Below are 27,929 nucleotides of genomic sequence, written 5' to 3'. Positions count from 1 at the left end.
TGGTGTCTAAAGATAAAGGTAGTTCTCCATTAAACAGTCCAAATGGAATTCTGGTTTTTCTGCTGATTTATTGCCCGATCTTGAAGATTTCCTCTGTTGCTTAATACTTTCTTTGGACAGGGCGTGCTGACAGCAGATTGAGTACAATATTACAACACTTTGTAGGAAGCTTAAAAGGCATTGTAACTGAGGTTATATAAAGCAAAAGCATATATGAACCTGCCATAAGTTTTTGCTTACAAATAAGAGTAATATACATTGCATAAGATAGTATTGATAGGAATAGGAGGGATAGCTAAAAGTAACAAACATTAGTAGTCCTGATAAAAGATTGGTTGTCTGGGCCTACTTTGAGCCAAATTGAATTTCAGGAAGTGATTATTAGGCAGCAAAGTTCTTTGAGTTTGCTAAAGAGGGAAAAGCTGGTGGTTGATACACATTTTTTTGGAAATGTTGCCAACTGCGGGATACAGAGACAGCATGCTTACAGAGAAGTTGGGGACTTTCAAGTTTCTCTGGAATTAACAAAAAATTCAGCAATGCCATTAGCAGATAGGAGGCACTTAAATTTAGAGTAAGGGGCTTAGAAGGAACTAGAGTACCTTATAAAAATCAATCAGCAAGCTTAAAACATAATAGCTACCAAGTATGAAAATAGGCATGGAAATTGGCATAGTTGAAGGGTATAAAACGGTCTCACCCCAGATGCTGGGTTCTGCCGTCATTCAAGATTCTTAGGGTCTTTTCCAACCCTAGACAAAAAGTCTTTGAGTAAGACAGATCCTTCACTAGTGAATACAATAAACCAATACCATTCTTTTTCTGTTTCTGTATTAAGTATGAAAGGTTTGTGTGCGCATGTGACTTTTTGTAATAAAATAATTTATTCTATTATAAACTGTTGCACGTGTGACTAGAAGTCAGTGTATCACAGCATCAAGGCAGCAAAATTTCAGTAGATTGCAAATGGAAACCTGTCATAATTGTAAATAGGTTATTTAAAATAAAATTCTGACTTCCCAACAACCTGACAATAAATTGACATTGCAAATGCATTCTAGTGACCTTGCGGGCAGGGATACGTAAATTGGATTAAGTTGATTGATCTGTTGAACCAATTGATTGATGTAGAGTGAACTCCTGTGCATGTCTACTCAGAAGTAAGTGTGTATAGGATTTCAGCCTTGGTTGGTTATTCAAGTAAAGCTTTAGTCAATTAATTGGTTGAGCTGTGATTAAAAGGCACATCTGTGGACACTATGTGACAATGGAAATTCTTGTCCTGACTTTTTTTGGCACTGGAAGGCAGCTCTGGAGGTGAGGTTTGCTGCAGTGGCTACCATAGAGGTGCATGGTTGCTGGCTGGACAGTCACTCCCTCTTAGGGTGACCATATGAAAAGGAGGACTGTATCTTTAACAGTTGCATAGAAAAGGGAATTTTAGCAGGTGTCATTTGTATGCATGCAGCACCTGGTGAAATTCCCTCTTCATCTCAACAGTTAAAGCTGCAAGAGTCCTGCATCTTTTGTATCTGGTCATGCTAGACAGGGCTCCTGCAGCTGCAGCTTTAACTGTTGATGAAGAGGAATTTCACCAGGTGCTACATGCATGCAATTGGCACCTGCTGAAATTCCCTTTTCTATGCAACTGTTAAAGATACAGGAGCCCTGTCCTCCTTTCCGTATGGTCACCCTACCCCCTCTTGGCATCAACAGCCAGCCCACACAAGTGCAAATATCCACTCAAATAACTACATTTTCACAGTGCTGGTTGTGGCACTCCTCTTCTGCCTCAGCCTCCAAGCACCTAAAAGTAAGGGCAGAAATTCTCTTCCACCTCTGTACTGTCATGCAAACTATTTCAAAGGATATTACTAGAATACAGTCATTTTCAAACTTTCTGCTTTCATGGAATACTATTGGTGTGATTTGTCTAGTGAAGAACCACAGATAAGTTACCACAGAACCCCTGCATATTACAGAGGATAACTAGAGTCTGGTATAGAGCAGTGGTGGCCAGAAGGTAGATCTCCAGACATTTTGGATTTCAACTGCCAGAAGTTCCTGTCAGCATGGCCAACGGTCAAGAATGTTGGGAGTTAATGTGCAAAACACTTGGAGATCTACTTTCTGTCCTCCCCTGACGTGGAGAAAATGCGAGGCCTATTGTTGCTTCATAGAAAACATACCACACTTCTCTGTAGCTTTACATTGAAGAGCAACTTTGATAGTGGGCAGTGAATCACCTTTAAAGGAAACTTGTCTGCCATTTTCTAACTGAAGATCCTCTAATAAGCTTTTCATACATTTTCTCTAGAACACAGTTTGGAAACGAGGGAATGAAAAAAATACTAAAGGTGGACTTTTCTTCTAATAGCAAGAGATCACTATCGTTTAATAAATTGCAATAAATATCCATTTATCCTCTGGAAAAGCATGCACCTATCAGTACTGAGCATTTTTAATCATCTGTAAATATCATTCCTATTTTTAATTATTGTAAATATTACTTCCAGGGAACTGTGCATTGGATAGTAATCATGCTCTGTAAATGGTGAAATGTTATTCGTGCTTTATTTGGTTGAGATGTCTTTGTTTTATGGTGTATATTTGAACCAAAATGTTGGCCACGTTGAGTATAAATAATAGAAAAGAATGATGGGGATTTGCACAGAATCCAATACTGCTGCTGTGCCTCCACTCATTCTTTGTGCTGGTGGGACCAACTGGTAGTACAACAGGAATCTAGCACTTCCTGAAGCAACCCTGGAAATTAACTGAAGCACTCATGAAGGACCTCTGTTCCAAATCACCCCACAATCTGCTATTAGCTGTGGAGGGGGAAACAGACAGGTACAATAGATCGCTGAATATGTCACCCTCCATTGCTAATGTTTGTTCCAGGGGGCTTTGTATTAGAGAATTTGGGCATGGAGGGAAAAAGAGTTAAACTCCCCTATCCAACACCTCTATCCAAATTTACCCCCACCAAAAAGAAAGAAAGGGAAAGATGGAGATGCATCCATATGAAACATGAAAGGCAATTGTGGCACTGGTCTCCAAGACTAATCCCGACTCACTCTGCACAGTGCCTTATTTACATGTCTCGATATTTGGGACACGAACTGCCAAAATGGTCCATGAGGATGCAGCTATACAAATGACTATAGCTGCTACCTTTAAGCCTTCCGGGCACCCTGGAAAGGCCTAGGGGCACTTGCAGGAAATAAATAAATAAATGTTAAAACTAGAGCAAGCTGGGGCCATGGGAAAAGAAAGCCAGATGGGAGTTCCATAGACATTTCTACCTTGTGGGCACTTTGCTATTAGTATTAGTTATCAGTTTTACTGTTCTGTACGTTTTAAAATCTGTGCGAAGATACACATATAGACATTAAATCAGTGTAATCCTTCTGGAGCAGCAAGTAAAACCTCCTGGTAGATTTGTAAAAACTGAACATTTAATAAAATCATCAGAACTTTTAGCACTGACTTAGCAGGGAATAGAAGCAAGCCCTATTCAACAATTCGTTGGAGATTTCCCTAGCAATTCTGTACCCGCCACCACCTGAATTGCTAATATTATTCAGTTCTATCAACCAGAGCATAACTGTTGATTTCTAATAATAATAGAGGTTCTAGTAGATTATCTGCAGAAATAACGGTGGGTATGTATTGTGCAAGGGGAAAAAAACCCTTCTTTGTTTCTTCTGGGGAAATTGTTTGCGATGGCTCCTCATTTTCCTGAATCATACTCATTATCAAAAGTTATTTATTCTTTTTGCCTTGCTGTGTGAGCTCATGATAGGACTATTTATATCGACCACTTCTACTTTTATTCAGATTGATTGCACAGCCTTCTTCACTGTCTCACTTTCTTTTATTATAATAGAATATCTGCAAATCAATGGAACCCGTTAAATTAAAATGCTGTACCTCTGGAGGACATTTAGAGACCAAAGAAAATATTGTATTCAAAGGAAAATATTAGACTTTGCTGAATTGCTAACGTTTGCAATCTTTGCTCTTCTGTTGGAGGGACAGATTGAAAGCTATTTTGATCTGGTAATAGAAGTCACGTGGTGAGGTTAAATGTCACAAAAAGCTTGGGTCTGCTCATGTTAAAACTCAATTTTTGTGTGTTTGGAGCACTGACAAATGCCACAGAGATCAACGAAATAAGGGAATTTGGTTTCCAGGGCGGATCTTGGTTCCTTGTTATGGATCAGAACTACAAAAAGTTCCCTTACCAATTTGAATGGAGCTCACACCCCCAGCATGCACTGCAGCTCACCAGAGCTTCAATAACCCCTAAATTTGCTGCCTAATTAGCAGTTCAAAAACGACAGATGGGGTGAAGGAACAGGCAAACCAACATAGGCTACTGGAGACCCATATCACAACCCGATTAAGGTTGTAATCCTATCCACACTTACTTGAGCATAAGTCCCATCCCATAGCACTTACTTCTGAGTAAACAAGCCTAGGAATGTGCAGTAAGATGACTGGGCTTCACATAGAACTGGTGGTTCCACATAGATCCATCATCCGACTGGAATCCACCAGGGGAAGAGCCTTCAGCGTGGTGGCCCCCTCCTGTGGAATTCCCTGCCTCTGGAGGTCAGGCAGGCGCCAACCTTGTACTCCTTTCGGCGCCTCCTGAAAACATCTTTATTCCAAGAAGCAGCCTTGGATCTCTGTTTTTGCTTCTTTTAAATTTTGTTTTAACTGTTTTATTGTTTTTATTTTCATTTTATCTTGTACACCGCTCCAAAATTTCTCAATGGGGAGCGGTATATAAAATATTCTAAATAAATAAATAAATAAATAGATAAATAAGTAAATTGCGTAGGCACGTGTCTTCGCGACAATGCTTTGACCACTCATTCCCCCAAACCCGCGCGGCATCACAGCGGCAGGGTGGGAACGTTAAACCTATGCAGCAGGAGGGAGCTGGTTTTCCAGTGGCCATTTGGCTCGTTGAGCCCATGCCCTGCCCGGCCTCCTCACACTTCCCACAACCTGTCACTGGCCAAATGTCCTCAGCCTCAACCCGCAGTGAGGTCACCACTGATAGACAGAGGAATGACAGTGGTGGCCTCGGAGTAGAAGAAAAAGTCACGGTACGGCAGTGACTTTTTAAACGCAGAGTTTTGGAAAAAAAGGCTGATGGTGGCTGCGGGTTGGCACCTGCATCATATTAACGACACAATGCAGCCACCACGGAGTATGCGGGGTTCATAGACAGCCCCCATGGTAACAAAAATTAACCTTATTGGAGTAGTGGTGACTCTTCCACTTGTGAGCTGTAATGTCAGCAGTCTCTAATCAGATTACATCTGGTTGTATGTAGTAATGTGTGAAACGGCCCTAATGGCCATACTAGCTGGGGATGGTGGGAGTTGCAATTCAACACATGTAACCCAACACATCTGGAGGGCAACAGGTTGAAGAAGGCTGGATTGTAATTTCTGGCAATTGTTTATCCCCATTTCAGGACAGACTTTGACACAGGACTGGCCATATTCTCCTGGGTCATCTTATTCTCCATAGCAGAAGAGCATTTTTCTTTTTCTTTTTCTTTTTTTGCCAAACTGTCTCCTTCATGGTTAGTCAGGCTCTGTGATAAAACTGGTGCCATGAAGACTCTTCAGTTGTGACACTTAGGCCATGGCTAGACGAGGGGGTTGTGCGGCAATGATCTCGCGATTTTATGATTGCAAGATCATCGGTCTCGTCTGCACGCAGTGCGCAACATAGCAACTGCCATTTTGTTTTTGTTTTTTTAAAAGGAAAAGGAGTGCAGGAGCACTCGAATGAAAGGTAAGCTTCTTCTTTTTAAAAAATCTCACCCTCCCACCCTTCCACCCCCAATGGGCACAGAGCTCCTGAGGGTCCTGGCTCCTCGCGGTTACTTGCGATGAGCCGCAGCAACCCGCGATGCCCGGCCACATGTTCTGCGGTCTCAGGATCATCCCAAGACCAAGGAAGAAGCGCAATGGAAGGGTGGGGCAATATCCTGGGCCAAGGGAGGGATCATCCCTCCCTGCTCCTGGGATGCCCTGTGCATCTTGTGGACGCAAAGGGCAATCACAAGGAAATCGTCCCGTCTAGCTATGCCTTTAGTGTGGGCATAACATATCAGATAAAAAGAGAGGTTTAGAATTAGAGGGTGGATACCTCTGACCCAATTTAAATGTAAAACTCTGGGCAAACCTTTCACCACTTGAAATTGGCTGTAGCTGCCAGGAGCCCAGAACCATGTTGGGGGCTGAGTCCATCCCGTGCCCTCAGCAACTGTTTGGTTTGCTCCTTCTTTGCCAGCAAGGATGTCTGCAACTTCATGTTAAAGCATTAGTTGGGAACAGAATGTTAATTAAAAATGCTGTATGCTTCTAATTGGGGGAGGGGGGAAGTCCTGGGCCTCCTGAGCCTTAGATCAGAGACAAACTACGTCTGCTAGGAGACACTGGTGGTTTGAGAAGAGACGTCATAGGAAATGTTGGAACGTCTTGGGGGAAGGAAGAATAAGCAAAACCACATGTGTTCAGGGGGTAAACGACGTGGATCTCTGCGTTCTCAGGAGCCTTTCTATATTATGCCTGTAGCAATGATGATATTCAGCTTCTGCTTTGCACGTGATAATTGACAATACAATCCCAAATGTAATGTTTTTATTACACATTCAGTAAGGGTTTTTAAAATTTAATTTAAAAAGTTCCTTCTTCCATCTTTTCAACTTTTCTTATGGGCGGTCTTGATGAGAAGGAAAAAAGAGAATTGTCAGATGGAAAGAACATGCATAGAGTATTAAGACAATTAGACTACTGTAATGTGCTCTGTGTGGGGCTATCCTTGTATGTGGTTCAGAAGCTGCAGTTTGTACAGAACACAGCAGAGAGGGTGCTCACTGGGACGCCTAGCTCTGCCTGCAGAAAACCAGTGCTAAAAGAACTGTACTTGCTGCCAGTTAGCTACCAAGCTATGTACAAGGTCGTGCTATTATCTTATAAAGCCCTAAACATCTTGGGACCAGGATACCTAGCAGACCACCTTCCCTTATATACACCCAGGTGGCATTTACGATCTTCAGCGGAGGCCCTTCTTGCCATTCTGAGACGAAAATAATGTTTTCATAGAGAGCCTCGATGGCGGGCCTTCTCTGTGGTGGCACCCACCCTCTGGAAAACCCTCCCTCGTGTGGTTCAAGAAGCGGAAAGTACAATTTCTTTTAAACGCCTCCTAAAAACATATCTTTTTAGACAAGCCTTCCCTGGACTGTAACTTATTCTGGTTTTATGTTATTTTTAAAGTTTTAATCTGGATTGTTATATTATGGTTTTAGTTGTAATCTGCCCAAAGAGCCTAGGCTGTTGGGCAGTATAAATATGTAATAAAACAAACAAACAAACAAATACTCTAAAGAAACCTGGAATCAAGTTCTTGCTCATCTATGAAGTTCTTTCTCACCTTGAACCAGCCTTTCCCAATGTGGTTCCCTCCAATGGTTTTGGACTTCAACTCCCATCAGCCTGTGCCAGCATGGCCAGTGGTCAGGACTGTTGGAAGTTATAGTCGAAAACATCTGGAGCGCACCAGTTTGGGAAATGTTGATTGGGGCCAATAACCCTCTCCCAGCCTAATTTGGGGTGGTGTACCTAATCCTATGTACCCCAAGATCATTGGAGAAACCCTTTTGAATAGGATGCATTGATTTTGCTCAATAATCAAACCACTGTGTGTGTTATCTGCTGTGCTACTTTTCTTCCTGAGCATTTCAGTGGAAATCCACTCAATTTAGAAAACAAAAGCTAATGTTTCATTGCTAATAGTACTGGCATCAGAATATGGTAATATAATATATTAATGGATTCCATTACATTCAGGTATAAAGTAAGCACAGAAGAATGGAAAACAGTGAAGACCTTTGCATGTATATTAATAGAATGATTTATGAAGATTTATGTAGGTTCAGGAAAAAGTTTTACACCGTTGCCTATTATGTGGTGTTATATGTTTCTGTCTGAGAATTTTTGTTCATTGCCACTGCATAGTGATTTTTTTAAAAAGAAAAAGAAAAATCCTTGAGTGTAAAAATGCGATCTCAGCATTCCTGAATTGATTTTTTTAATGGAATATTAGAAACCTCATTGAACAAATTGCTCACAGAAAATGCAAAAATTATACCAGAGAGATCATTCTTTTTGCATTTTTTTTTAAAAATTAATTAAAGTAATGGATTAATGCAAAGTTGTTTCACCCACACCCAGAAGAAAGAGTCGAGACACAGATATTGGATAGCTACCACTACACTTAAAAAAAATAAGAAATCTGAAGCAATCTCAACAGTGCAAGAACTTGTTGAAGCAGGAACCAGATGATGATATCTGATTGGCTGTGATAGCCTTACCCTGCTCCACACTGTCTGTACATGCATAGGATTGCACCCTTAGGAAATTTGCGGGCACCAGATGTGGTGACAGCTACTGTTTAGATAGCTTTAAAAGGGAGTTAGACAAGTTTATGGAGAGTAAGTTTATTAATGGCTCAAAGAAACTTCATGGTTGTGAATTGTGAATTGGATACCATTTAGTGGGGGTGCAAATAATGGGAGAACATTATTGATATCATACCTTATGGTCTTGCTTCTAGCCATTGTCGGAAACAGGATACTGAGCCATGTATTGGTCTGAAACAGCACTACATCTTTTATGTTCCTAGGCAACCCACTGGCTGCATTCGGACAACATGATAGGCAATGGTGGGATAACAATCAACTTGACAGTTATTTATGTAGGGGGTATTCCCCACATGACATGATATAATCCACTGTGGTGTGGATTAGGATCAGCATTGAGTTGGCTATTAGTCCATGTTGAGTTGACTCATTCATCCCCTGCCTCTCTCTCCCCTCAGTCCCTCTGCTAGTATCCCAGCAGCCATTGCTACCAAAAACTATTCTGCCAGTTGGACTAGAGTGGTAGCTGCTTTTGACCACTCTTGCTTTGTGATTCAATGATCAATGAAAATAACCAATGGTTGCCAACAAAATAACCAACAATGCCTACCACACAACATAACCAATGGTGGTTCAAATAGCCAACTTTGTGCAGTGTTGGTTCTTTGCATGGGTTATTTTAGCCAAATAAACAACTGTTGCTTAAAACCCCCACTGTGTTTCAGTGGTTCCGGTCCTATCTCTCAGGGAATTTCTCTCCAGATGGTGATTGTTGGGGATAGCTGCTCCTCAAAGAAGGAGCTGCCGTATGGTGTACCACAGGGTACCATCCTATCCCCAATGCTATTTAACATATTTACTGTGTTATCTGTACAGCACCATGTACATTGATGGTGCTATATAAATAAATAATAATAATAATAATAATCTACATGAAACCGCTGGGAGGGATCATCTGGAGGCATGGGGCGGGGTGCTATGAATATGCTGACACCCAAATATACTTCTCTATGCCTACGACAACAGTGTCAGCTAAAGGTAGTGTGTCTCCGTTGAATGAATTCTTGGAGGCCGTAATGAGCTGGATGAGGAAAAACAATCTGAAGCTGAATCCAGACAAGAAGGAGGTGCTTACTGTCAAAGGCCCCAACCTGGGTTTAGAGGTGTGTCAACCAGTTCTGGATGGGGTTATACTCCCCCTGAAAGACTGTGTTCACAGATTGAGGGTGCTCCTGGATCCGGCGCTCCAGATGCGACGGGCCAGGAGTGCCTACTATCAGCTTCGGCTGATATACCAGCTGTGCCCCTTCCTAGAGTCGGAAGACCTAAAGACGGTAGTGCATGCGCTGGTAACTTCGAGGCTTGACTTCTGCAATGCGCTCTACATAGGACTACCTTTGTGCCTAGTCCGGAAACTTCATCTAGTGCAAAATATGGCAATGCAATGGTGTCCTAGTCTAGAGTCCTAAGAGTCCCACTACACCTGAAGCAATGACTTGTTTACAACTGAATCTTAGCTAGTATGTCTTTATTTCATCCCGGAGAATCATATGTGATAGAGCTCGCTTTAGAGCAGGCTTCTTCAAGCTGATGCCTTCCAGGTGTTTTGGCCATGGACCTGCTGGTGGGTCTCCAGATGAGTTGCAGTGCAACACATCTTGAGATCGCCAGGTTGGGTGAGGCTGCTTCAGATAGTGCTGATGAAATAGTTTCTCGTCTGTGCAGACTGAATTGGGTGAAAGGGAGATCATTAGACCAATGCATTATCAATACCATTTGCTATGATGGGGCATTTATGTCAGTTGTCTTTACCAGGTCCAGCATCTTACTATAATTGTTTAGATGTTTAAATTATTTGAAATTTTGTACGTTAAAGATTTTATATTATGTTTTTATTACTTTCCATTTGTGGTTTCTCATTTTTGTGAACTGCCCAGAGAGCTTCAGCTATCGGGCAGTATAGAAATGAAATAAATACTTGAATATTCTTGATTTCAAAATTCTCGATTCTCTGGGAATGTATTGCACAATTTCAGTTTGAGGATTGTTTCTTCACATTTGATTATTAGTTTTCCAATTCGTTATGCTATGGGAAGTCTATCAATTGTTATTCCCAGGAATGAGATCTTTACATAGGTCAAAACTGTTTCTTGGTGTTTCTAATAATCTGTGCAGTTAACTAATAGTGATGCCATCTATATAATTTAAACACTGTACATGCTACGTCCCTACCTTGAACAGCTTACAAATTAAAATTTGACATGGGGAAGCAACAGAAGAAGGGAGGGGAGATGGAGTCAAGAGGTAATGGTGAAAAAATATGGGATTGCTTCATTAACATGTATTTAAGCTTCTTAGTGGCTTAATTAAGAACATTTCCAAGGTGGTTGGTTTAAAACCAGATGCCAGATTGCTCAGAGGCTTAGTGAGAGCAGCAGGTCAGGCAGAGTGGCACCATCACAGCTTCTCACTGGTTTTATGTTTGCAGACTGACACAGAAAAGCACATTTACACAGAAAAAAGTCTTACAGTTCACAACGTTCTGCAGTTTTTCTGAACCAGTTTCTATATAGCTAAAACTAGAAAGTTCAGAACAATCTTAATTTACCTCCTATGCCACTTCTAAGGAAGGGTGGGGCTATAGGATTTTGAGTCTTCTTGGACCTAGAAAGGAATTTAGGGCACAATCCTATGCACGTTTAGAGATTTAAAAAAGCCCTACAACTCCCAGCATTTTGCTGCTAGTATGGAGCTGTGGGTCCTTGATCTGTCTAAACATAAATAGGATTGCACCTTAAGGCTCTAACCCTATAAACACTTACCTGGGAGTAAGAACCACTGAAATCTTACTTTTGAGTAGACTTGGTTAGGATACATTGCATGGCAAAGGCAAACCGGGATGTCTCACTCCGTCCCATTCTTTTCCCTCCCTTTTTCGCGTGCAAAGAGTTTGAACAATTTTAACCACCTCTGCATTGGTTCTTCGCATATGGTCCCAACTTGAATAGAACCATGCTATTTTTCTAAGGCTATTTCCTGCCTAGGAAATGACTCAAAATTGATTTTTATCCTGATGTGCTCCAAGTCTGAAGTCATACAAAATCTTCGTCTAATAAATGTGTAGCAAGGCTTTGTGGGCCATCAGCGTGCTGTGGCACTCTAGCATATTGATTTTGTGTTTTTTTTGCAGAGTTGAAGGTGTGACAGAGTTAGCAGTAATGGGATGGCAGGGAATTGAGTTTTGAATTATGCACCAGAAGTAGCCCCAACTTTGCTGTAATGTGACGGCAACAAGTCTTCCGAAGCAACCCTGGCCACTGTATTTGCTTGTCATTCCTTCTGAATAAACTTGGGAGGACGGTATGGGATTCTGCATTACTGCATGTCTTCATACAAGGGCTGGAACGAAGTGATTTGCAGCCTTCAAAGTTAACATGCGTTTTGCTGCCCTGCTGCATTTTCTTTGGACCAAACTACATATTCTTCAAATCAAACCTAGCAGTGCAAGCTTGCGTGAGCCTGATTCGGATTGGGGCCATGGCACCCTGGAGGGTGTGTGTGATGTTCAGCTGCCTTATATGCCATAAATATAAATATCTGCAAGGTTAATGGTTTATATTATGTATAAAGTTCTAGGTAGTAAGTAGGCCTCAACGTACTTATGATTTGTATCCACAGTTTGGGTTCATAAGGGGGGACTGAATGCCTGAATGCTGATTGGATGGTGGAGGGAGAGTGCAGATTGGCTGAGTAAGAGTGGGAGGAGCTAGAGAAAAGTGTCTATATATAGTGAAGTGAGTGAGAAGGAGGGGTATGAGATCAGTCTGTCGAAGTGTCGGTGGGAGATCAGTCTGTAGAGTGTGGGTTGGAATTCTGTGAAGTGAAGGTAGAAAGAAGTGAATGATTTTAGTATTCTGTAGTGGAACCTTATAAGAAAGAAGTGACTGAACCCAATAAGCTTCGAACCCTGTAACAATAGGCATTTGAACAGAGGAAACGATTACGCTTGAACACGCATTTACTTGAGTTAATAAATTCCAATTATATTTAAAAACAACTGGTGTGGTCTGTGCAGGTGTCTGAGGAGAAAACTACAAATGGTGGCAGCGGAATGGGAAACTGAGGGCTAGGTTGCTGGGCTGTGGAGCCTGAAGAAGAGGCAAGACAGGAGCAGCAGCAGTAGACTTAAACCCTCACACACGTCATTAGCACAGGGGGGAATAAAGTGGTCCTGGGCGCTAGTGGGGTGAACAGTCCTGTCAGGTAGCTTGTGGGTGTCTCAGGTGAAGTTGGGACAAGAGGGGGCAGGGCGTCACAGGGGGATTTCAGTTTCTATTTAGAGTAGGCCCAGGGCCCCTGATCCAGATTGGGACCCCAGCATGGGAGCTCTGGATTACGGCCTCTGGGTTAGGGTGACCATATGAAAAGGAGGACAGGGCTCCTGTATCTTTAATAGTAATATAGAAAAGGGGATTTCAGCAGGTGTCAATTGAAGAGGGTGAAATTCCCTCTTCATCACAACAGTTAAAGCTGCAGAAGCCCTGCACTCTTTTGCTATCTGGCCACTCTACTACAGCTAGTGTAGCTTTAACTGTTGTGATGAAGAGGGAATTTCACCCTCTTCAATTGACACCTGCTGAAATTCCCTTTTTTACAGCACTGTTAAAGATACAGCAGCCCTGTCCTCCTTTTCATATGGTCACCCTACTCTGGGTCTAATTCTAGAGTAACACTGAAAAGCAGACACAGTAGTTAGACACACGTTTAAAATAATGTCTCTGAGGCTGCTTTTCAATGAAAAAAAAATAATCTGTCAAAGAAACCTACAACTAAAGGTAATGTGTAGTCCTGCCCTTACTTAATATTTCTTGTCAGACTCATTACCTTCAAAATCTTCTAAGGCTTGACCACTTCCTCTCACCCTCATTATCTTTCTCTGCTTCTATCCCAATACATCTTTGTCCACAATCTCAGTTCCTTGAGGTCTACCACTAGCTGCAGTCCAAAGTTCTCCCAGTCCCTTTAGAGGCATTTCCCCTTTCTCCTTGCTGGTCTGTACACTTAAAACGGCCTCCCAGAATACTTGTGTGATACCACTTTTCTTACCTGCTTCAAATCCCACTTTTTTCAGGAAGCCTTTGGCTCAACCTCGTATTCTGGCTGCGGATGAGTGAAGTTGTAGTCCAACATATCTGAAGGGCACCAGGTTGGAGAACATTTGTCCTAGTCTAATTTCACCTGTCATTAAGGCCTCATCTACATCAAGCAGAATATTGCACTATGAAAGTGGTATAAAAAATGCAGGAGCCACACTACTGTTTTATAGCGGTATTGAAGTGCCCTGACAACTGTTGGGGCCCATTGACACATACCATATACCACTTCCGTAGTGCAATATCCTGCTTGGTGTAGATTAGGGCTGTTTCTACACCTGCCTTATCCCCCCGGTATCATCCTTGTACATCCAAATGACACACAGGGGATCCCAAGAGCAGGCAGGGATGATCCCTCCAATTGCCTGGGATAATCCTTAGGTGTAGAAAGGGGCTATGCCTAAACTAAACATATATATCAAAATCAATCTTCTATTGCGTCTTTGTTTACACCTGCCTCTTTTACCTCCATTTCCAGTATTATTTCCACTGTGTTGAATTTTAGATTGTAAGCTATTTGGGGGCAGGGATCTACATATATAAATGGAATTACATTTAGGGTAAGGTTATATAACCCACACATTCATTAGCAGATCAAATTATATGAACTAGCTAGAAGTAACTGGTCACCTTTTGTTTGTAACTTCTTCTCCAGCAGCAAGTCTTATTGAATTTCATGGAAAATAATGTTTTGATTATATGATTTTTGCGTGAGGGGAGGGGTTGAGGAGAGAAACTGCTGGATCTAAGCCAAACTATATCTTTGCAAACTAATCATAGGTGCACTAGATTTATGGACTCGAACTAATCTGTCATTGTCAGCTTTTAATTTATTATAGTATGTTCCTGATGGTTTGCATGCATGGATGCTACTCTCACCTGCAAACGAAAAAAGAAATGTGTTCTGTAATATAGGTTTTCCCTGTTTTCTAACAGCATCAGTATTTTGCTTAAGCAGATTTGCTAGGAAATGACAGTTTTGAAAAATTGGACACAGTGGTTGCTGGAAGCATTTCGGTTCCAGGCAATCTAAATGGTGTAGAGGGGATGAAATATCACTGTGTTTTAAAGATGACAGTTTTGTCAAAGATTCTTTTTCACTCTTTGGCTTAAAACAAATTGAGTGAATCAAGTACATCTATTTAAACCATATGTGTGCTCATCGAGGAAAGCACCGCCTTGCATAAGTCTTTCTGCTGAGCAGTAAAGCTGACTTAATAATTGTAAAACAAAAGACCAAAGAATATAATTTTCCTTTATAATTGCTAGTTCAACACAGCCTTGGATCACAACAAGCTTTTTGGAACGTAGCTATGTTCTGAGTACCATGTTTAGTCTACGGGCTTACACGTGGGAACGCCAACATAACGTTGCAGTGTATCCTTACCTCCTAACTGGAGTAGGCCCATTCAAGGTTCCTTACAGTCAACCAGGATGCTATAAGCTGTAAGTAGGGATGAATGAGAAATTCTGGCTGTCGTTGATAAGAATTTACCCAGTTCACACCACAGGGAACTGAACGGGCCGCTGAGCACAATCTGCAGTCGATGGCCATACATTTCCGACCTTGCATTGCAAACCGCAAAACAAAAAATACATGCCTGAAAAATGTGCACATTTAAAAAATGTTTACTTTGGGGAAATGTGCATAATTATGTTTAATCAATAGAAGAAAAGGCATATATTAAAATGTCCATAGTTGATCCGTGTATTTGGGAAAATATGCCTGAAAATTCACACAAATGTTTATGCAAAAAAAAAAAAAAAAAAAAGTGTGTAATCTGCTATACACATGAGTTGGAATGAGCTTAGAGGTGGAGTTATGGGATGCTTCTAATGCAGGAACCCCTTACCCACTATCCCTGGGTCAAATTAATGTAAGTCATACTGAGCCAAGAGTTGGAGGTAGTACCCCTTCCCCACTGGCCATACGTCTTCAGGGTTTGAGGGAGTTCTTCCTGTGTCCCAAAACTCTGGGTCGGTGAGACAAGTTGTCCCAAAGGGGTTCCATACCTTTCCACAATGTGGAGAGCATAGAGTAGATGAAAAATGTATACGTGTTTTAAACAGGTGAAAAAAACCCTCCTTAGCTCAGTTATTCCTACACTGCAACCAATGTGATGCTTTCCAGATGTTGTGGATTGCAACGCCCATCAGCCCCAGCCAATATGGCCAGTGGTCTGGGATGATGAGCAGGGGGTATCCTATTGGGGGAAGCTGCTGTAACCTATGGATGGGTGGAGTGCCATGATGGCAACAAAAAAGCACTAGTTAGAGGCAGTCCAGGCTGAAATAGTCTACCTTGGTTCCACTCCCAGTCAGCATCAGGGTGGAGCATGGGCCTATGCACTGCCTCTCATATGGGTCCTGCCCCTCACTGCAACATCGCCTACACCTGATCCCGCTTGGGTGGAAGGAGTGGACAGTGCAGACTGAACAGTAACTATCAAGAATGGTAACATTTGTATAGTGATCTTAAAATTAATTTAAAGGTAATTCCATGTATCCAAAGTTAACATAATCCTCTTTTTCTTTTCTTGTCCGTGTTCTCGTCTTACAAAACTCTCATATTAAGGATCATAAAATACATTTCTATAAACAAAATGTTAGTGGAGAACAAAAATCCAATTATTTGCCTGCACATAAAATCCATATGTTAATTCAGCTGAGTTTAATTAAACCAGTACATCAAGCTATGCTTATAAGACAAAGAAATATCAAATAAGGCATTTCCCCTGCCTCGTTAAAAATCATTGCATTACTCTTTGATTAAAGACCTGAAAACTTACTGAAGAAATCCCAGGAACACTCTCCCCACACCCTTCTCCCAAGCATTGGATATCATTTCTTTGAGAAAATAACTAAACTGCAAAACGTAAGGGCCATGCTTGTTATTCAGTTATTGCATCAACTTATAGGATTTTTTTCAGTATAAAAGTTGCAGAATGTCTGAGTTTGCTTGAGAATATACAATTATTTTGACCAGGATGGCTTCTGGATACAAAATAAATAAATAAATAGTAATGCACAACTCATTCCATTGTAGTGTGGGTGTGGGTGTGGGTGTTTGTTGAATGGCAGTCTTCCATACCACATCACTTTTGAAACAGGGTGCTTCCAGATGGAGGGCTTCTAACGCTACCAATCAAAAGGCGTGCAGTGATTCTGCCATTAAGCTCCATCCGATGAGCATTTTATTGCACACTCGTTACTGGGCACTCACGGAGTTTGCTCAGGTCCCTCACATGACATTGTTTGCCTCCCACCTCTTCTGGCCTTCCTTGCACAACAACAAAAAAGGCCACGTTAAGTCCAGTGTATTTTTAAACTTGGAATCGCTGCTTTCTCCCTGCTGCGTGCATGAGAAGCAGCGCCATTAGAACAGCAGACTCAATGGGCCTCGTGCTCATTGGGTACTTCCTTTTTTGAAAAGAGGAAGTAACTGAGGAATGAAAACACGAAAGTTGGGAGCGTCTTAACCCCCATTGTGATGGAGCCTCCTTAATGTTGGGGGGAAAAGCCAAAAAAACCTGAAGGGGAAAATGGAGGAAAATACAAAGTTCACCTCCAAGCGTTCACATCTCTCATTTGAACATGGGGGGTGGGCGCATAGGGGAACTTTAGCATCAGGGTAAATCCAAAAATCCTCAGCCACAGCTATATTTTTTCTGGATGGAGTCCACTGGAAGTAGGAGGGGGGAAGAACAGTCAAAGCTGGGGTTATAAATGATGTCAGAGTCCATTTATCTCAGTAAGACCCAGGGCCGGTGCCAGACTATTTTGCACCCTAGGCAGGTGAGCTGTTTTCACCCACCCACCCCCACCCCAGCATACCTGGGCGCGGGGCACCATCTCGCCTGCCCAGCTGAAGCAAAGCCAGGATCCTGGGGGGGGGGGGCAGCTTTGGAACGGCACGCCCAGCCAGAAGCTTCTCTGGGAGAGTGACTTCCAGGCACACCGTTCTGAAGCTGCCCGCCCTCCCCCCCAGCGTTCTGGCTTGGCTTTGGCTGGGCGCCCACTGAGCTGAAGCGAAGCCATGATGCTGGGGTGGGGTGGGGGCTTCACTTCAGCTGGGTGGGTGCTCAGCTGAAGCGAACCCAGGACGCTGGGGTGGGGTGGGGGCGGCAGGCGACCGGCTTCGGAATGGCGCACCCGGCCAGAAGCCACTCTGGGGGAGCGACTTCTGGGCATGCCGTTCCGAAGCCGCCCGCTCACCTCCTACCCCAGAATTCTGGCTTCGCTTCAGCGCCCACCAAGCTGAAGTGAAGCCAGGATGCTGGAATGGGGTGGCAAATGTGGCTTCGCTTCAGCTGGGTGGGTCCACAGCCGAAGCGAAACCAGGATGCTGGGGCGGGCGGGCGGCTTTGAAACGGCATGCCTGGAAGTTGCCCTCTCAGAGCCGCTGTGGGAGAGTGGCTTCCAGGTGCGGTGTTCAGCGCCCCCCTTACCTTGGCGCTCTAGGCGGCCGCCTGAGTGGCCTCTATGGAAGCTCTGACCCTGGTAAGACCTCCTTCTGGAACCCCCTTGAGTTATAGTTTCATAGATGCAAGACTGAGCAACCAGTTAGAAACTCCCAAAGATGAGTAAGGAAAAGTATGTTGTCAGCAAAGCTAGCCGAAGATGCCCAGGGGAAATTCAGGGAAGGGTATTCATGGAGAACTTGGCGGATATTCCTTGAGTTCAAGGAATCTAATATACCAATCAAAACACAGCTGTCCTCTGGTATTCACACTGCTCCAAATTGTCAACTTAAAAACATGTATGGCCCAAAATGGGTGTATTAGGGAAACGTGTACAAAAAACAAGAAGCATATATTGCTGAACATAAAACAAAAACATGTCTATTAGGAAAATTTGCAGGGTAATCTGTACAGAAAAATAACAATAACGAAGTGGTTGGAAAAGGTTGTGCTTGATAGAACTGCAACTGACAGATTTATGCATTCTGAGATATAGCCTCTGATTACAGAAGCATTCTCCCATAAGAGTAGGGTGGTCCTGGAATGGCAATGTCCAGATACACAAAAGAGGGGCCATTATCTCTTCCTGCTTAACAAAAGAGCAGGGTGGGAGATTGCAGAGGTGTTTGAAGTGTTTCTTGTAAAAGGATACTCAAAATGCCAAAGCTCTCCATAGCCGATTGATTGGTGCTCCTGTGTTGCTTTGAATAGTTTTAGAAGCATAGGAAAACTGGGCACTCATGATTTAAGGAGGCTCCACGCTAGCATCTAGGACAAGGGTCCAGAACCCCTTCCTGTTGTCCCAATCTGGGCTTGCTAAATGGCCCCATCCCCTTTCCTTTCTCCCATCAAGAATTATTTGGTGGTTTCTCAGCTTCTGTGCAATTTTCCCCCCATCCCCAAAGACTGAAATGTCGCTCCTTAGGCTTAGTTACTGGCAGTAAGAGCTTTAAGTGCAATTAAAACATGGATCATTTGCTGCTTTATAGAAAGCACCCCAAATCTGACAAGAAAAGCAGCAGCTTTTTCTGCCTAATGGTAGGGCTGGGAAGATGCCCTATGCAAGTTCTCCTTTGCCACTCATTTAAATAGCACGTATTTAGGGGAATGTCCCAATGGATTGGACCCTTGCACCTCAAGGATTTTTAAAAAGTATTGCATGTACAGTATGAGCAAGAGAAACATCCACCAAACGTGTATCGCTCTGCGCATGAACTGATGGACAGTGCTTTATAGTGACTGCTAACAATAAATGGCTCACCGTTGCCTCTTCCTGCTGAAGCTTCTTACTAGCCTATTTTTAAATACATATTTACAAATTGTTTGTTGGCATGAATAATGCGCTTCTCCGAAAAGCAAACACAAACCCCCCTGAAAACAACAATGCTCTTTGGCAATCTCCTGTGACCTTGATTCACAGCATTACAGTAGGAGACACAATTCTGGGCTGGTTATAAGTTAGCACATAGGTTCCTTGATAAAATCACTAAGGAAATTGATACAACACCCTGTTATGAAATAGCGCACGCACATACATACACACACCTGTTATTTTCACTTCACTGGGGCCTAGGTGACGGCTTGATAGAAATCACTGCCATTTTGAGAAAACGTTTAGAGTTGCAGAGCAGAACAGTGAGCGGCAAGGAATCCTTTCTTAGTACAGACAACAGCTAGCTGGAATGCCTTTTAAAAGAAGCATTGTGGGTGATGCCGGTTGCAATGGCATTTAAGGACATGCTGCTTACTGCAGAATTCCAGCTTCTCATTAGCATGTAGCAAATGTCGTCCTGTTTGCCTCCAGCGCCTTCTTTTCCTCTGGGGTATGGTGGCAAAGCTTCCTTTCCAAGGAAACCGGGAAAGGCTTCCAGAGAGGCCTTATGCTGGGCTGCACCTTGATGACGGTTGGGAAATAAATTATTTCCTTTAAATAAATAATAAAAAAACTGAAGTAGGTCCTCTACGGCCGGGTGCCCATCTTCAGGCCAGGGTACCAAATTTGGGCCTCCTGGAAGCCCAATCCAGCATCCAGGGCTACTTTCCTGGCTCTGGGATGCTTCTTTATCCCATTCTATAAGGCTGAAATGCTTCTCCAAAGGCTTAATTACCGACAGGAAGAGCTTTCAGCTAAAGGCTGATGGAATATTTTCTCCCAAATCTGTCTCCCCCTAATGCATGGACATCTTTTAGAGTCACCTGGCTCTGCATTCTTACACCTGAGCAAGGCACACAGGTCACCTGGTAACATTCTTCCACAGTACTGGGATGTCTATTTATATTTACAGAATAACAATAACAACAACAATAATAAAATCTATACATTTAAATTAGCATATGACAATTTTAGCCATATTAGGGGCAATATCCAATACTCCAGCTCAGCTTCTGCCGGTTCTGCTGTGCCCATGGGACCCACCACTTGTGCAACAGGGAATTTGCAGTTCTAAAATAATCCTGGAAATGAGCAAAAAGCTCCGTTTCTAGGACAGTACCATCAATGAAGCTCTGTTCTGCAAAGTCTGCAGTTCTGTGTTCTTCTGGAAACTAGCATTTGCGATGAGGTTCTCATTGCGCTAGCACATGGGCTGAGTTGGATGATGCTCTAGGCATCCCCTTCTGGCCTCTTCTTTGGCACAGTTCACAAGTGAACACCCCAGATATGAACCAGCATGGCAATATTGATCACTTGTGTGAATCGCCACTGGCAAGTTTCACCTTCCGGTGTTGTGCCAGCTCATATCTCTACTTCCTTGATGCAGTTGCAACCATGTGTTAGGGTTTGGAATGTAAGAACAGGTTGCATAAGCTGGCATAATTACGCCCGCACATGGCAGCACATTTCTCTTAAGCCTGGCAGCACATTTTGTAAGCCACCTTTTACTCATGCATGACTTTTCTTTCGCCACAAGAGCTTCCCATATGGAGGATTTTAAGGAGCTGGGGATGTTGTTATTAATTTTTTTCAGATTGAAGCAAGCAAACTCCTGTTTCAGCTGCTGCAGCGCAAACAGCATCTTGCCACTGCAATTGTAGCAACCCCTTGGGAACAGCTACCTGGCATTACATGGTGTCAGAGATGTGGCTTTTAAACATATCCAGGAACGGTGGCGATAACACATGAAAATCCCACTTCTCATGGACGATTCCTGACCTCGTGCCACTATTTTCTTTACAAGGAAAGCTGGCAGAATTAAAAAGAAAAAAAGAAAAAGAAAAAAGCTCTTCCTGGCAGAATCTGAAGCAGTGGAAAAGCACATCAAAACACAAATAGCAATCTTGTTTCACAGTGTTGAGAAAATGCCCTTAAAGTGTTCAGCATATTATTTGCATTAAGTAATGTGGAAGGTCCAGGGAACATGAATGAGATCACAGTGCTGCTATCCACACAGAGGGGTGGGGTTTGAGGCAGATGCTTTCTAGAATCAAAATCAAACACAGGGATTTAGGCTCCGTGAAGAAAAAGTGGTTCAGAACATGTCTCACCTATCACATAGGCTAGCCTGCAAAGCACTCTTTAATGTACACACACGAGCACCAAAAGGAATCAAAAGCTCACTGGACCTGTGAAATAACTGTGTGTGTGTTGGGGGAGAATGTGCTGAAAATCAGAGCATCAGAAGGGGCATCTTCTTGTGGGGGGATAGAGGAGGGCAATATCCTTGCCCAGCCCATGTGCAGCAGAACGGTTGGAAAAATTAATTTGGTTTGCATTTTAATGAGAACTTAACCAGGATTTTGCACTTCCTGAACTTAAACTGGAATGCAATTTGACACTGAAATTCTCACATTTCCAAAATTTGTGATGCAGTTTGCCAAAAAGAGTACATAAAAAAATCCATATATAGCACAGAAAAATCCATATATTTGCAAAAATACACACAAGAATGCTTAATTCAATGGAGGGAAATGCACACATTTGCAAAAGTGTACACAAAATGTGTAAATTGGAGGAGATGTGTATTAAAAATGAACGTTAGGCATTTGCATGAAAATGAATAAATTTGTGCAAACAAAAATAATAATAATCCACAGTCTGATGCAAATTTGGGATAGAATGAATTCAGCACTGGGGGGAAAGAGAACCTCGGTGGATTTGTTATAGAACAAACTTAGTATTGGAAAGAAAAAGAACCTGAGCAAAATCAACCTTGCCTAGTCTGAACCCGTGTGGACCTACATTACTTGCTCACTCACTGGTTCATGACTTGAGTCTCTTATTTGCAAGGCTTGGGAGGTAACAGGATGTTTCTAGCAGTGTATTCCAAGTTTTCAGATGGCATAAATCCTCAGTTGTTGTTTTAGTATAATTTTGATTTGAGCCACATCTTGAAAGCAAAGTGAAATTGCAGCTCCAGTGTAATCATTCCCATTTACTTCAGTGGAACCAAGATGACACCACACTGGACCACATGAATTCCCTTTAGGAACCGCTTCTTTAAGCCTGTTCTAGTGTCAAGTACCCACACTAAAGAGGATTGTTGTTCTTGCAGATATTGATTCTCCTCTTTGCTTTCTATTTTTGCTGACTGTGGGTATTTTAGCAACATGTAGCGTTCTCTCTCTATTTAGGAAAAAAGTAGCTTTTGTATGCATTGTGTCATTCCACAATCATAGGTTTGACCAGTAATTGGCTGTTTCAATAACTTGAGTGAACAACAAGGTCACTTGCATAGACATCCATTGAACAGGCTCTAGCCTTTGACTACAAGTGGAGGCATCAGTCATGCTGCGCTATCAACTAAGCCTTTGCACTTCAGTTCAACCTTGACCAGTCTGGTGTGCTCCAGATGTTTTGGACTTCAACTCCCATCAATCCCAGCCAGCATGACCAATGGTGAAGAATGATGGGTATTGTAGTCCAAAACATTGGAGGGTAGCAGGTTGGAAAAGACCAGCATTCTGCCGTTATATCATCCTAGGCACATGGCTGATTATCATGTTGATTTAAACATTTGCTTTTAAACCTTGATGGCTGATTCACACATGCATGCATGTGATTGCTCAATGCTTGATGATTCACATTGATTCAGAGGCTGGGCTCTCAACAGGTTAAAGAATGTGTAGTTGATTAATCATCTGCCTTTTGGGTTTAACCCAAAAGCACATGAACAAAACCTTCATAAAGCTTCCTTTTTTGAGATGTTAAAAGAAGTGCTTTACATGTCTAGTGATGAAAGAAATTATGGAATGCAATCACTCTAAGCTAGTAGCCCTATTTGGATGTTCTTATGAGGGGAAATTGGTTTCCTTCACCTGACACTGTCCCCGCTCAATTACTTTGGCATTGGGCTAGTAGATTTTTTTAAAAAAATTGGTAAACGCTTTAAAGCTCCATTTTTATGTTTATCTCATGCTGAATTATAGTTTGATGATTTTCTAATTGAAGTACATCTTTGTAATAAAACACATCTGTCACACATCAGCAAGAAGCCCTCTTGCAGGAGTTTGATCCGTTTATTTTATGGACTCCCAGATCTCTGGAGAAAGTTACACATGTTGCTCTGGCTTCTGGCCTTTCATGTAGTTGAACAGTGCTTAAAATCACAAGTAGGCAAATGAATTGATCTTTACTACATTGCTGAAGCTTGGTCCTTCTGCCAGAGGGCAAAGGCCACTTCTTCAGGCTCAGTTGATGGACTTCTCACGAGCAGCATCTGGCCAGTCACTGTAGGGAACAGTGGAGCTGTGGTTTGACGGAGCAGGGCTCTTTTCATGTTCTGAAGTTGCCTAAACAACCGAACAATTAAATGCCACAGTTGTCAGAATGTTTCACTCCAGAAGAGTAGCTCTGTTGACTTCAACATCACTACCAAATATAATAATCCTGCTTCCAAAGATCCGTGTTGCGACTAGTTTCATGTGCCCAAAGGACCATTGGAAGTATTTCTGGAATAGAAACCTCCTCCCCAGCTCATTTTAAAAGCTACGTGGGATAAAGGAATGATATTCAAAGGAAATTAAGAGGGGGGAACTGGCTGTGGCTAAGACCTTGGCCATGCCTTACCCTGGATGCCACTTGTGGCTGAAAAGATGGTTTGTTCCCAGTAAAAGGTGGTTGCGAGTCCCACCATATTTGCTATCACACGGTGGCAGAGAGGGGACATTAGACATTTGGAAGATGCTGTACCTACAATGGAAGGCAATCCGTTTTGCAGGCTTGTTCCATATGGCTTTCCTGTGAGAACATTGGGCTTAGACTGGAAAATCGACACTGCTTATTGAGGATATTTGGGCATTTTATGGGCATTTGGTAACCTTATCTGGATGTTGCTCACAATCCCACCTTACCACCAGCCAAATGTTGCTTCTTCTTAGGGCTGACTTACACACTAAAGACTAAACTGATTTCATCATTGTTTGTTATTATTTATTTTATTACATTTATATCCTGCCTTTTTTCCTCCAAGGAACCCAAGGCGGTGTACATAATCCTCCTCCTCTCCACTTTATCCTCACCACAACAACCCTGTGAGGTGGGTTGGGCTGAGAGTCTTTGACTGGCCCAAAGTCACCCAGTGGATTTCCATGGCTGAGTGGGGACTAGAACCCAGGATCTCCCGACTCCCAGTCCAACCCCTTAACCACTACACCACACTGGCTCTGGGAATTAAAGCTAAACCTAACTAAAGCTAGTTAGGTTATCCACACCTCATACATCTTCCCAGGATTATTCATGTGCTGGGGGCTTGAGAGTTTAATGGGTATAAAACCCATCTAAGGCCTTAGCTAGACCTAAGGTTTATCCCGGGGTCATCCCTGCCTGCTCCCGCGATATCCTGTGTGTCATTTACATTAACAGGGATAACCCCGGGACAATCCCGGGATAAACCTTAGGTCTAGCTAAGGCCTAAGTCTAGATGAGCCCTGTGACATGCTTAACACTTCTCTTGGGACGTGGATAAACTGTGTGGATATTTTATGCATCTTGGGGAAAACTCTCTGGCATGATTGCAGAGAACTGGGGAATTGGGGCAGTTTGTGCAAAACAAGTGATAGCATTGAGAAAAATAAACATTTGGGAAGGGTGTTCTGAAACTCAGGTGTGTAGCTTGCTTCTGTGAGCTGCCTGTAATGTTAACATTTCTAAGGGGATAAACTGGGGTATCATATTTTAAGCCAAGGTTACTCTACGATGAGGGTGGGGTGGGTGATGTTGAAAAGATAAGCAGGGAATGGGGGCAGGAGCAGTGCAGGGTAGAGCCCCCTCCAAATTTGCTCACCCCCGAAGGACTATTGATAAAGGAGAGGGAAAAGAGCCTCTCTAGGACCCAGAAATTAACTGCAGCATCTTGCTGCCCTGCCTTGGAAGCTGTGCCTTAGTTGTGGAGGCAGAAGCCAAGTTGAGCTAAGCTGAGAGGTAATTGGGTAAGGAGGGAGTCAGAGCTGAGGCCAAGCCCCGAACAGTGAGCATCTTGTTCGTCTATAATATCCCTCAGTCGTGCTTTTTCAGTACAGTTGGGAATCAGTTGTAATTTCATTTTGAATTTAATATTGGGTTGCCTTGACCCCTCCCCCTTTAAAACCACTTCTTGGGTCCTGGTGTGTGTGTGAACATCTTCAGTGAGTTCCCTTAGGTTCAGAGAGGAGGAGGAGGAGGAGGAGGAGGAGAAGCCAGTTGAGAATTCTCTCACTCTTCCTATGAAGCTCTGTGCTTCTTGGGTGCTCTCTGCAAAGTGAGGAGAATGGTGCTTTTGGAACCCCTGTGATTGTTTTGGGACTCCAGCAAATGCCTGGGCCTGATCTACCCCAAGCCGGATATGACACTTTGAAAGCAGTTTGAAAACTGCATGTGGAGCATGTCCTGGGCCCCAACAGTTGTCACTAACGCTATAAACCATTTTAAAGCAGTAGTGCAGACCCTGCCCTGGTCCTATACCTTCTGGGGCTGAGCCTGATTTCAAGAACAGCCTTAGGCAATACATTGTTTAGGAAAGGAAAGGAACCTCTCATGCAAGCACTGAGTCATTACTGACTCTTGGAGGGACGCCAGCTTTCGCTGACGTTTTCTTGGCAGCCCTTATAGCGGGGTGGTTCGCCGTTGCCTTCCCCAGCCGTTATTACCTTTCCCCCAGCTAGCTGGGTACTCATTTTACAGACCTCGGGAGGATGGAAGGCTGAGTCGACCCAAGCTGGCTGCCTGAGAACCAGCTTCCGCTGGGGGCTAAATACATTGTTTAAAACCTTTTAAATGTCAATATCATGTCTACTTTTCGATTTGTGTTTCATTTGTATTTTTGATATCTCCAAAGGAATGATTACAGAATGTTCTCCTTCACAAGCTTTACAAGGCTATTTCACAGATTATGCCAAGGGAGATCCATTCAGGAAACCTAGGCGCTACAGCCAGTCCTGGGCTCCCGGTTAGATTATTATTATTTATTGTTATTATATTTATTTATATCCCTCCTTTTCCCAGTACTGGGACTCAAGGCGGTTTACAAAATTAAAACATGTACAATTAAAACATATAAATATAAATTACAAAAATTAAAATATAATTAAACCTACAGTAAAATTAAAACATGTTAAAAAATTTAAAAAGAACTGTAACAGATTAAAAGGGGTGGTGGTGGAATCCAATACATTAACAAAGATCCTGTATAGTTCCAAAAGCCTGCTGAAATAAAAACGCTTTTGCCTGCCTATGAAACTGTAGCACAGAGGGAGCCAGCCTAGCCTACCTGAGAAGGGAGTTACAGAGCCTTGGAGCAGCCACCGAGAAGGCCCTCTCCCAAGTACCCATCAGGTGTGCCTGGGACGTTGGTGGGATTGAGAGGCCATGGCTAGATGAGGGGGTTGGAGGGCGACGATCTCGCAATTTAATGATCACAAGATCATCAGCCTCGTCTACATGCAGTGCACAACATTGTGGCTGCCGTTTTTTTTTTTTTTTTTAAAGGAGTACAGGAGTGCTCGAAAAAAAGGTAAAGTTGTATTTTTTTAAAAAAAAAAACACCTCCCCCTCCCCCGATGGGCACAGAGCACCTGAGGAGCTCCGTGCCCTGTGCCTAGTTCCCAAAACCATCCCAAGACCGCGGAAAAAGCGGCCCAACCACAGGGATGATCCTGGGGCGATCACCGGGATATCTCCTGGTCTAGCCATGGCCAGAGAAAGGTCTCCACAGAACATCTCAGAGCATGGGGAGGCTCATATGGGAAAATACGGATTTTCAGATAACTTGGACCCGAGCCATAGAGGGCTTTATAGGTGATAACCAGCACTTTGAATTGTGCCTGGAAACCGACCAGAAGCCAGTGAAGCTGTTTTAACAGGGGAGTTGTACACATTATGGATTGCATTAAGATGTTGTATTTTGAGGAGCACGCTTAAAAGGACATCATTTTCTTCTCTTTTTTTTAAAAAAAAGAAGTTTGTGTCCCATAGTGATGCACAGATAGTACTTTATATTGGGGACGTATTTAGAAAGCATGGCTACAACTGAGTGGAACCCATTAAATCAGGGGTGTTGAAACCAGTTTCAACTCAAGAGGCAAATTCAATTTTGGAGAAGCTCTTGGGGGTCACCTTCCAGCGGTGGGCGGGGCTGAAGGCAAAAGGAGGTGGGGCCAAAACACTAGCTTTTTTTTGTTTTGTTTAAGGGTCTTAGTGCTAGTAACCACGCCTTAGAAGAGGTATTCCAACCTCTTAGAATGGGGAAGAAACCACCCCAAAGCTGGGAAATCACCAGACGAAAAGGGATGGAAACTGGAGAAGGTGGTGCTGCCCAGACAGGCCAGATTAAGGTTCAACAGTCCTTTAAATTTATCAGAGGGCTACAGTAGGGACTTCCTTCTTTGATTTATGAAATCACCCTAACCCCCAGCACTACAGAGAAAGCTACTTTTGAAGCTCCCTGG

General features: G+C 42.9%; 1 protein-coding gene across 4 annotated transcripts in view; it reads left to right on the top strand.

Moving 5' to 3' along the window:
• PCDH7 (protocadherin 7) overlaps positions 1-27,929 on the top strand; it is a 461,646-nt gene that overhangs the window by 41,585 nt on the left and 392,132 nt on the right. The window lies entirely within an intron of this gene.

The sequence above is a fragment of the Elgaria multicarinata genome, chromosome 10 (genome assembly GCF_023053635.1).
Source record: "Elgaria multicarinata webbii isolate HBS135686 ecotype San Diego chromosome 10, rElgMul1.1.pri, whole genome shotgun sequence".
In the NCBI taxonomy this organism is placed as follows: Eukaryota; Metazoa; Chordata; class Lepidosauria; order Squamata; family Anguidae; genus Elgaria; species Elgaria multicarinata.
This window is presented reverse-complemented; position numbering and strand designations above follow the sequence as displayed.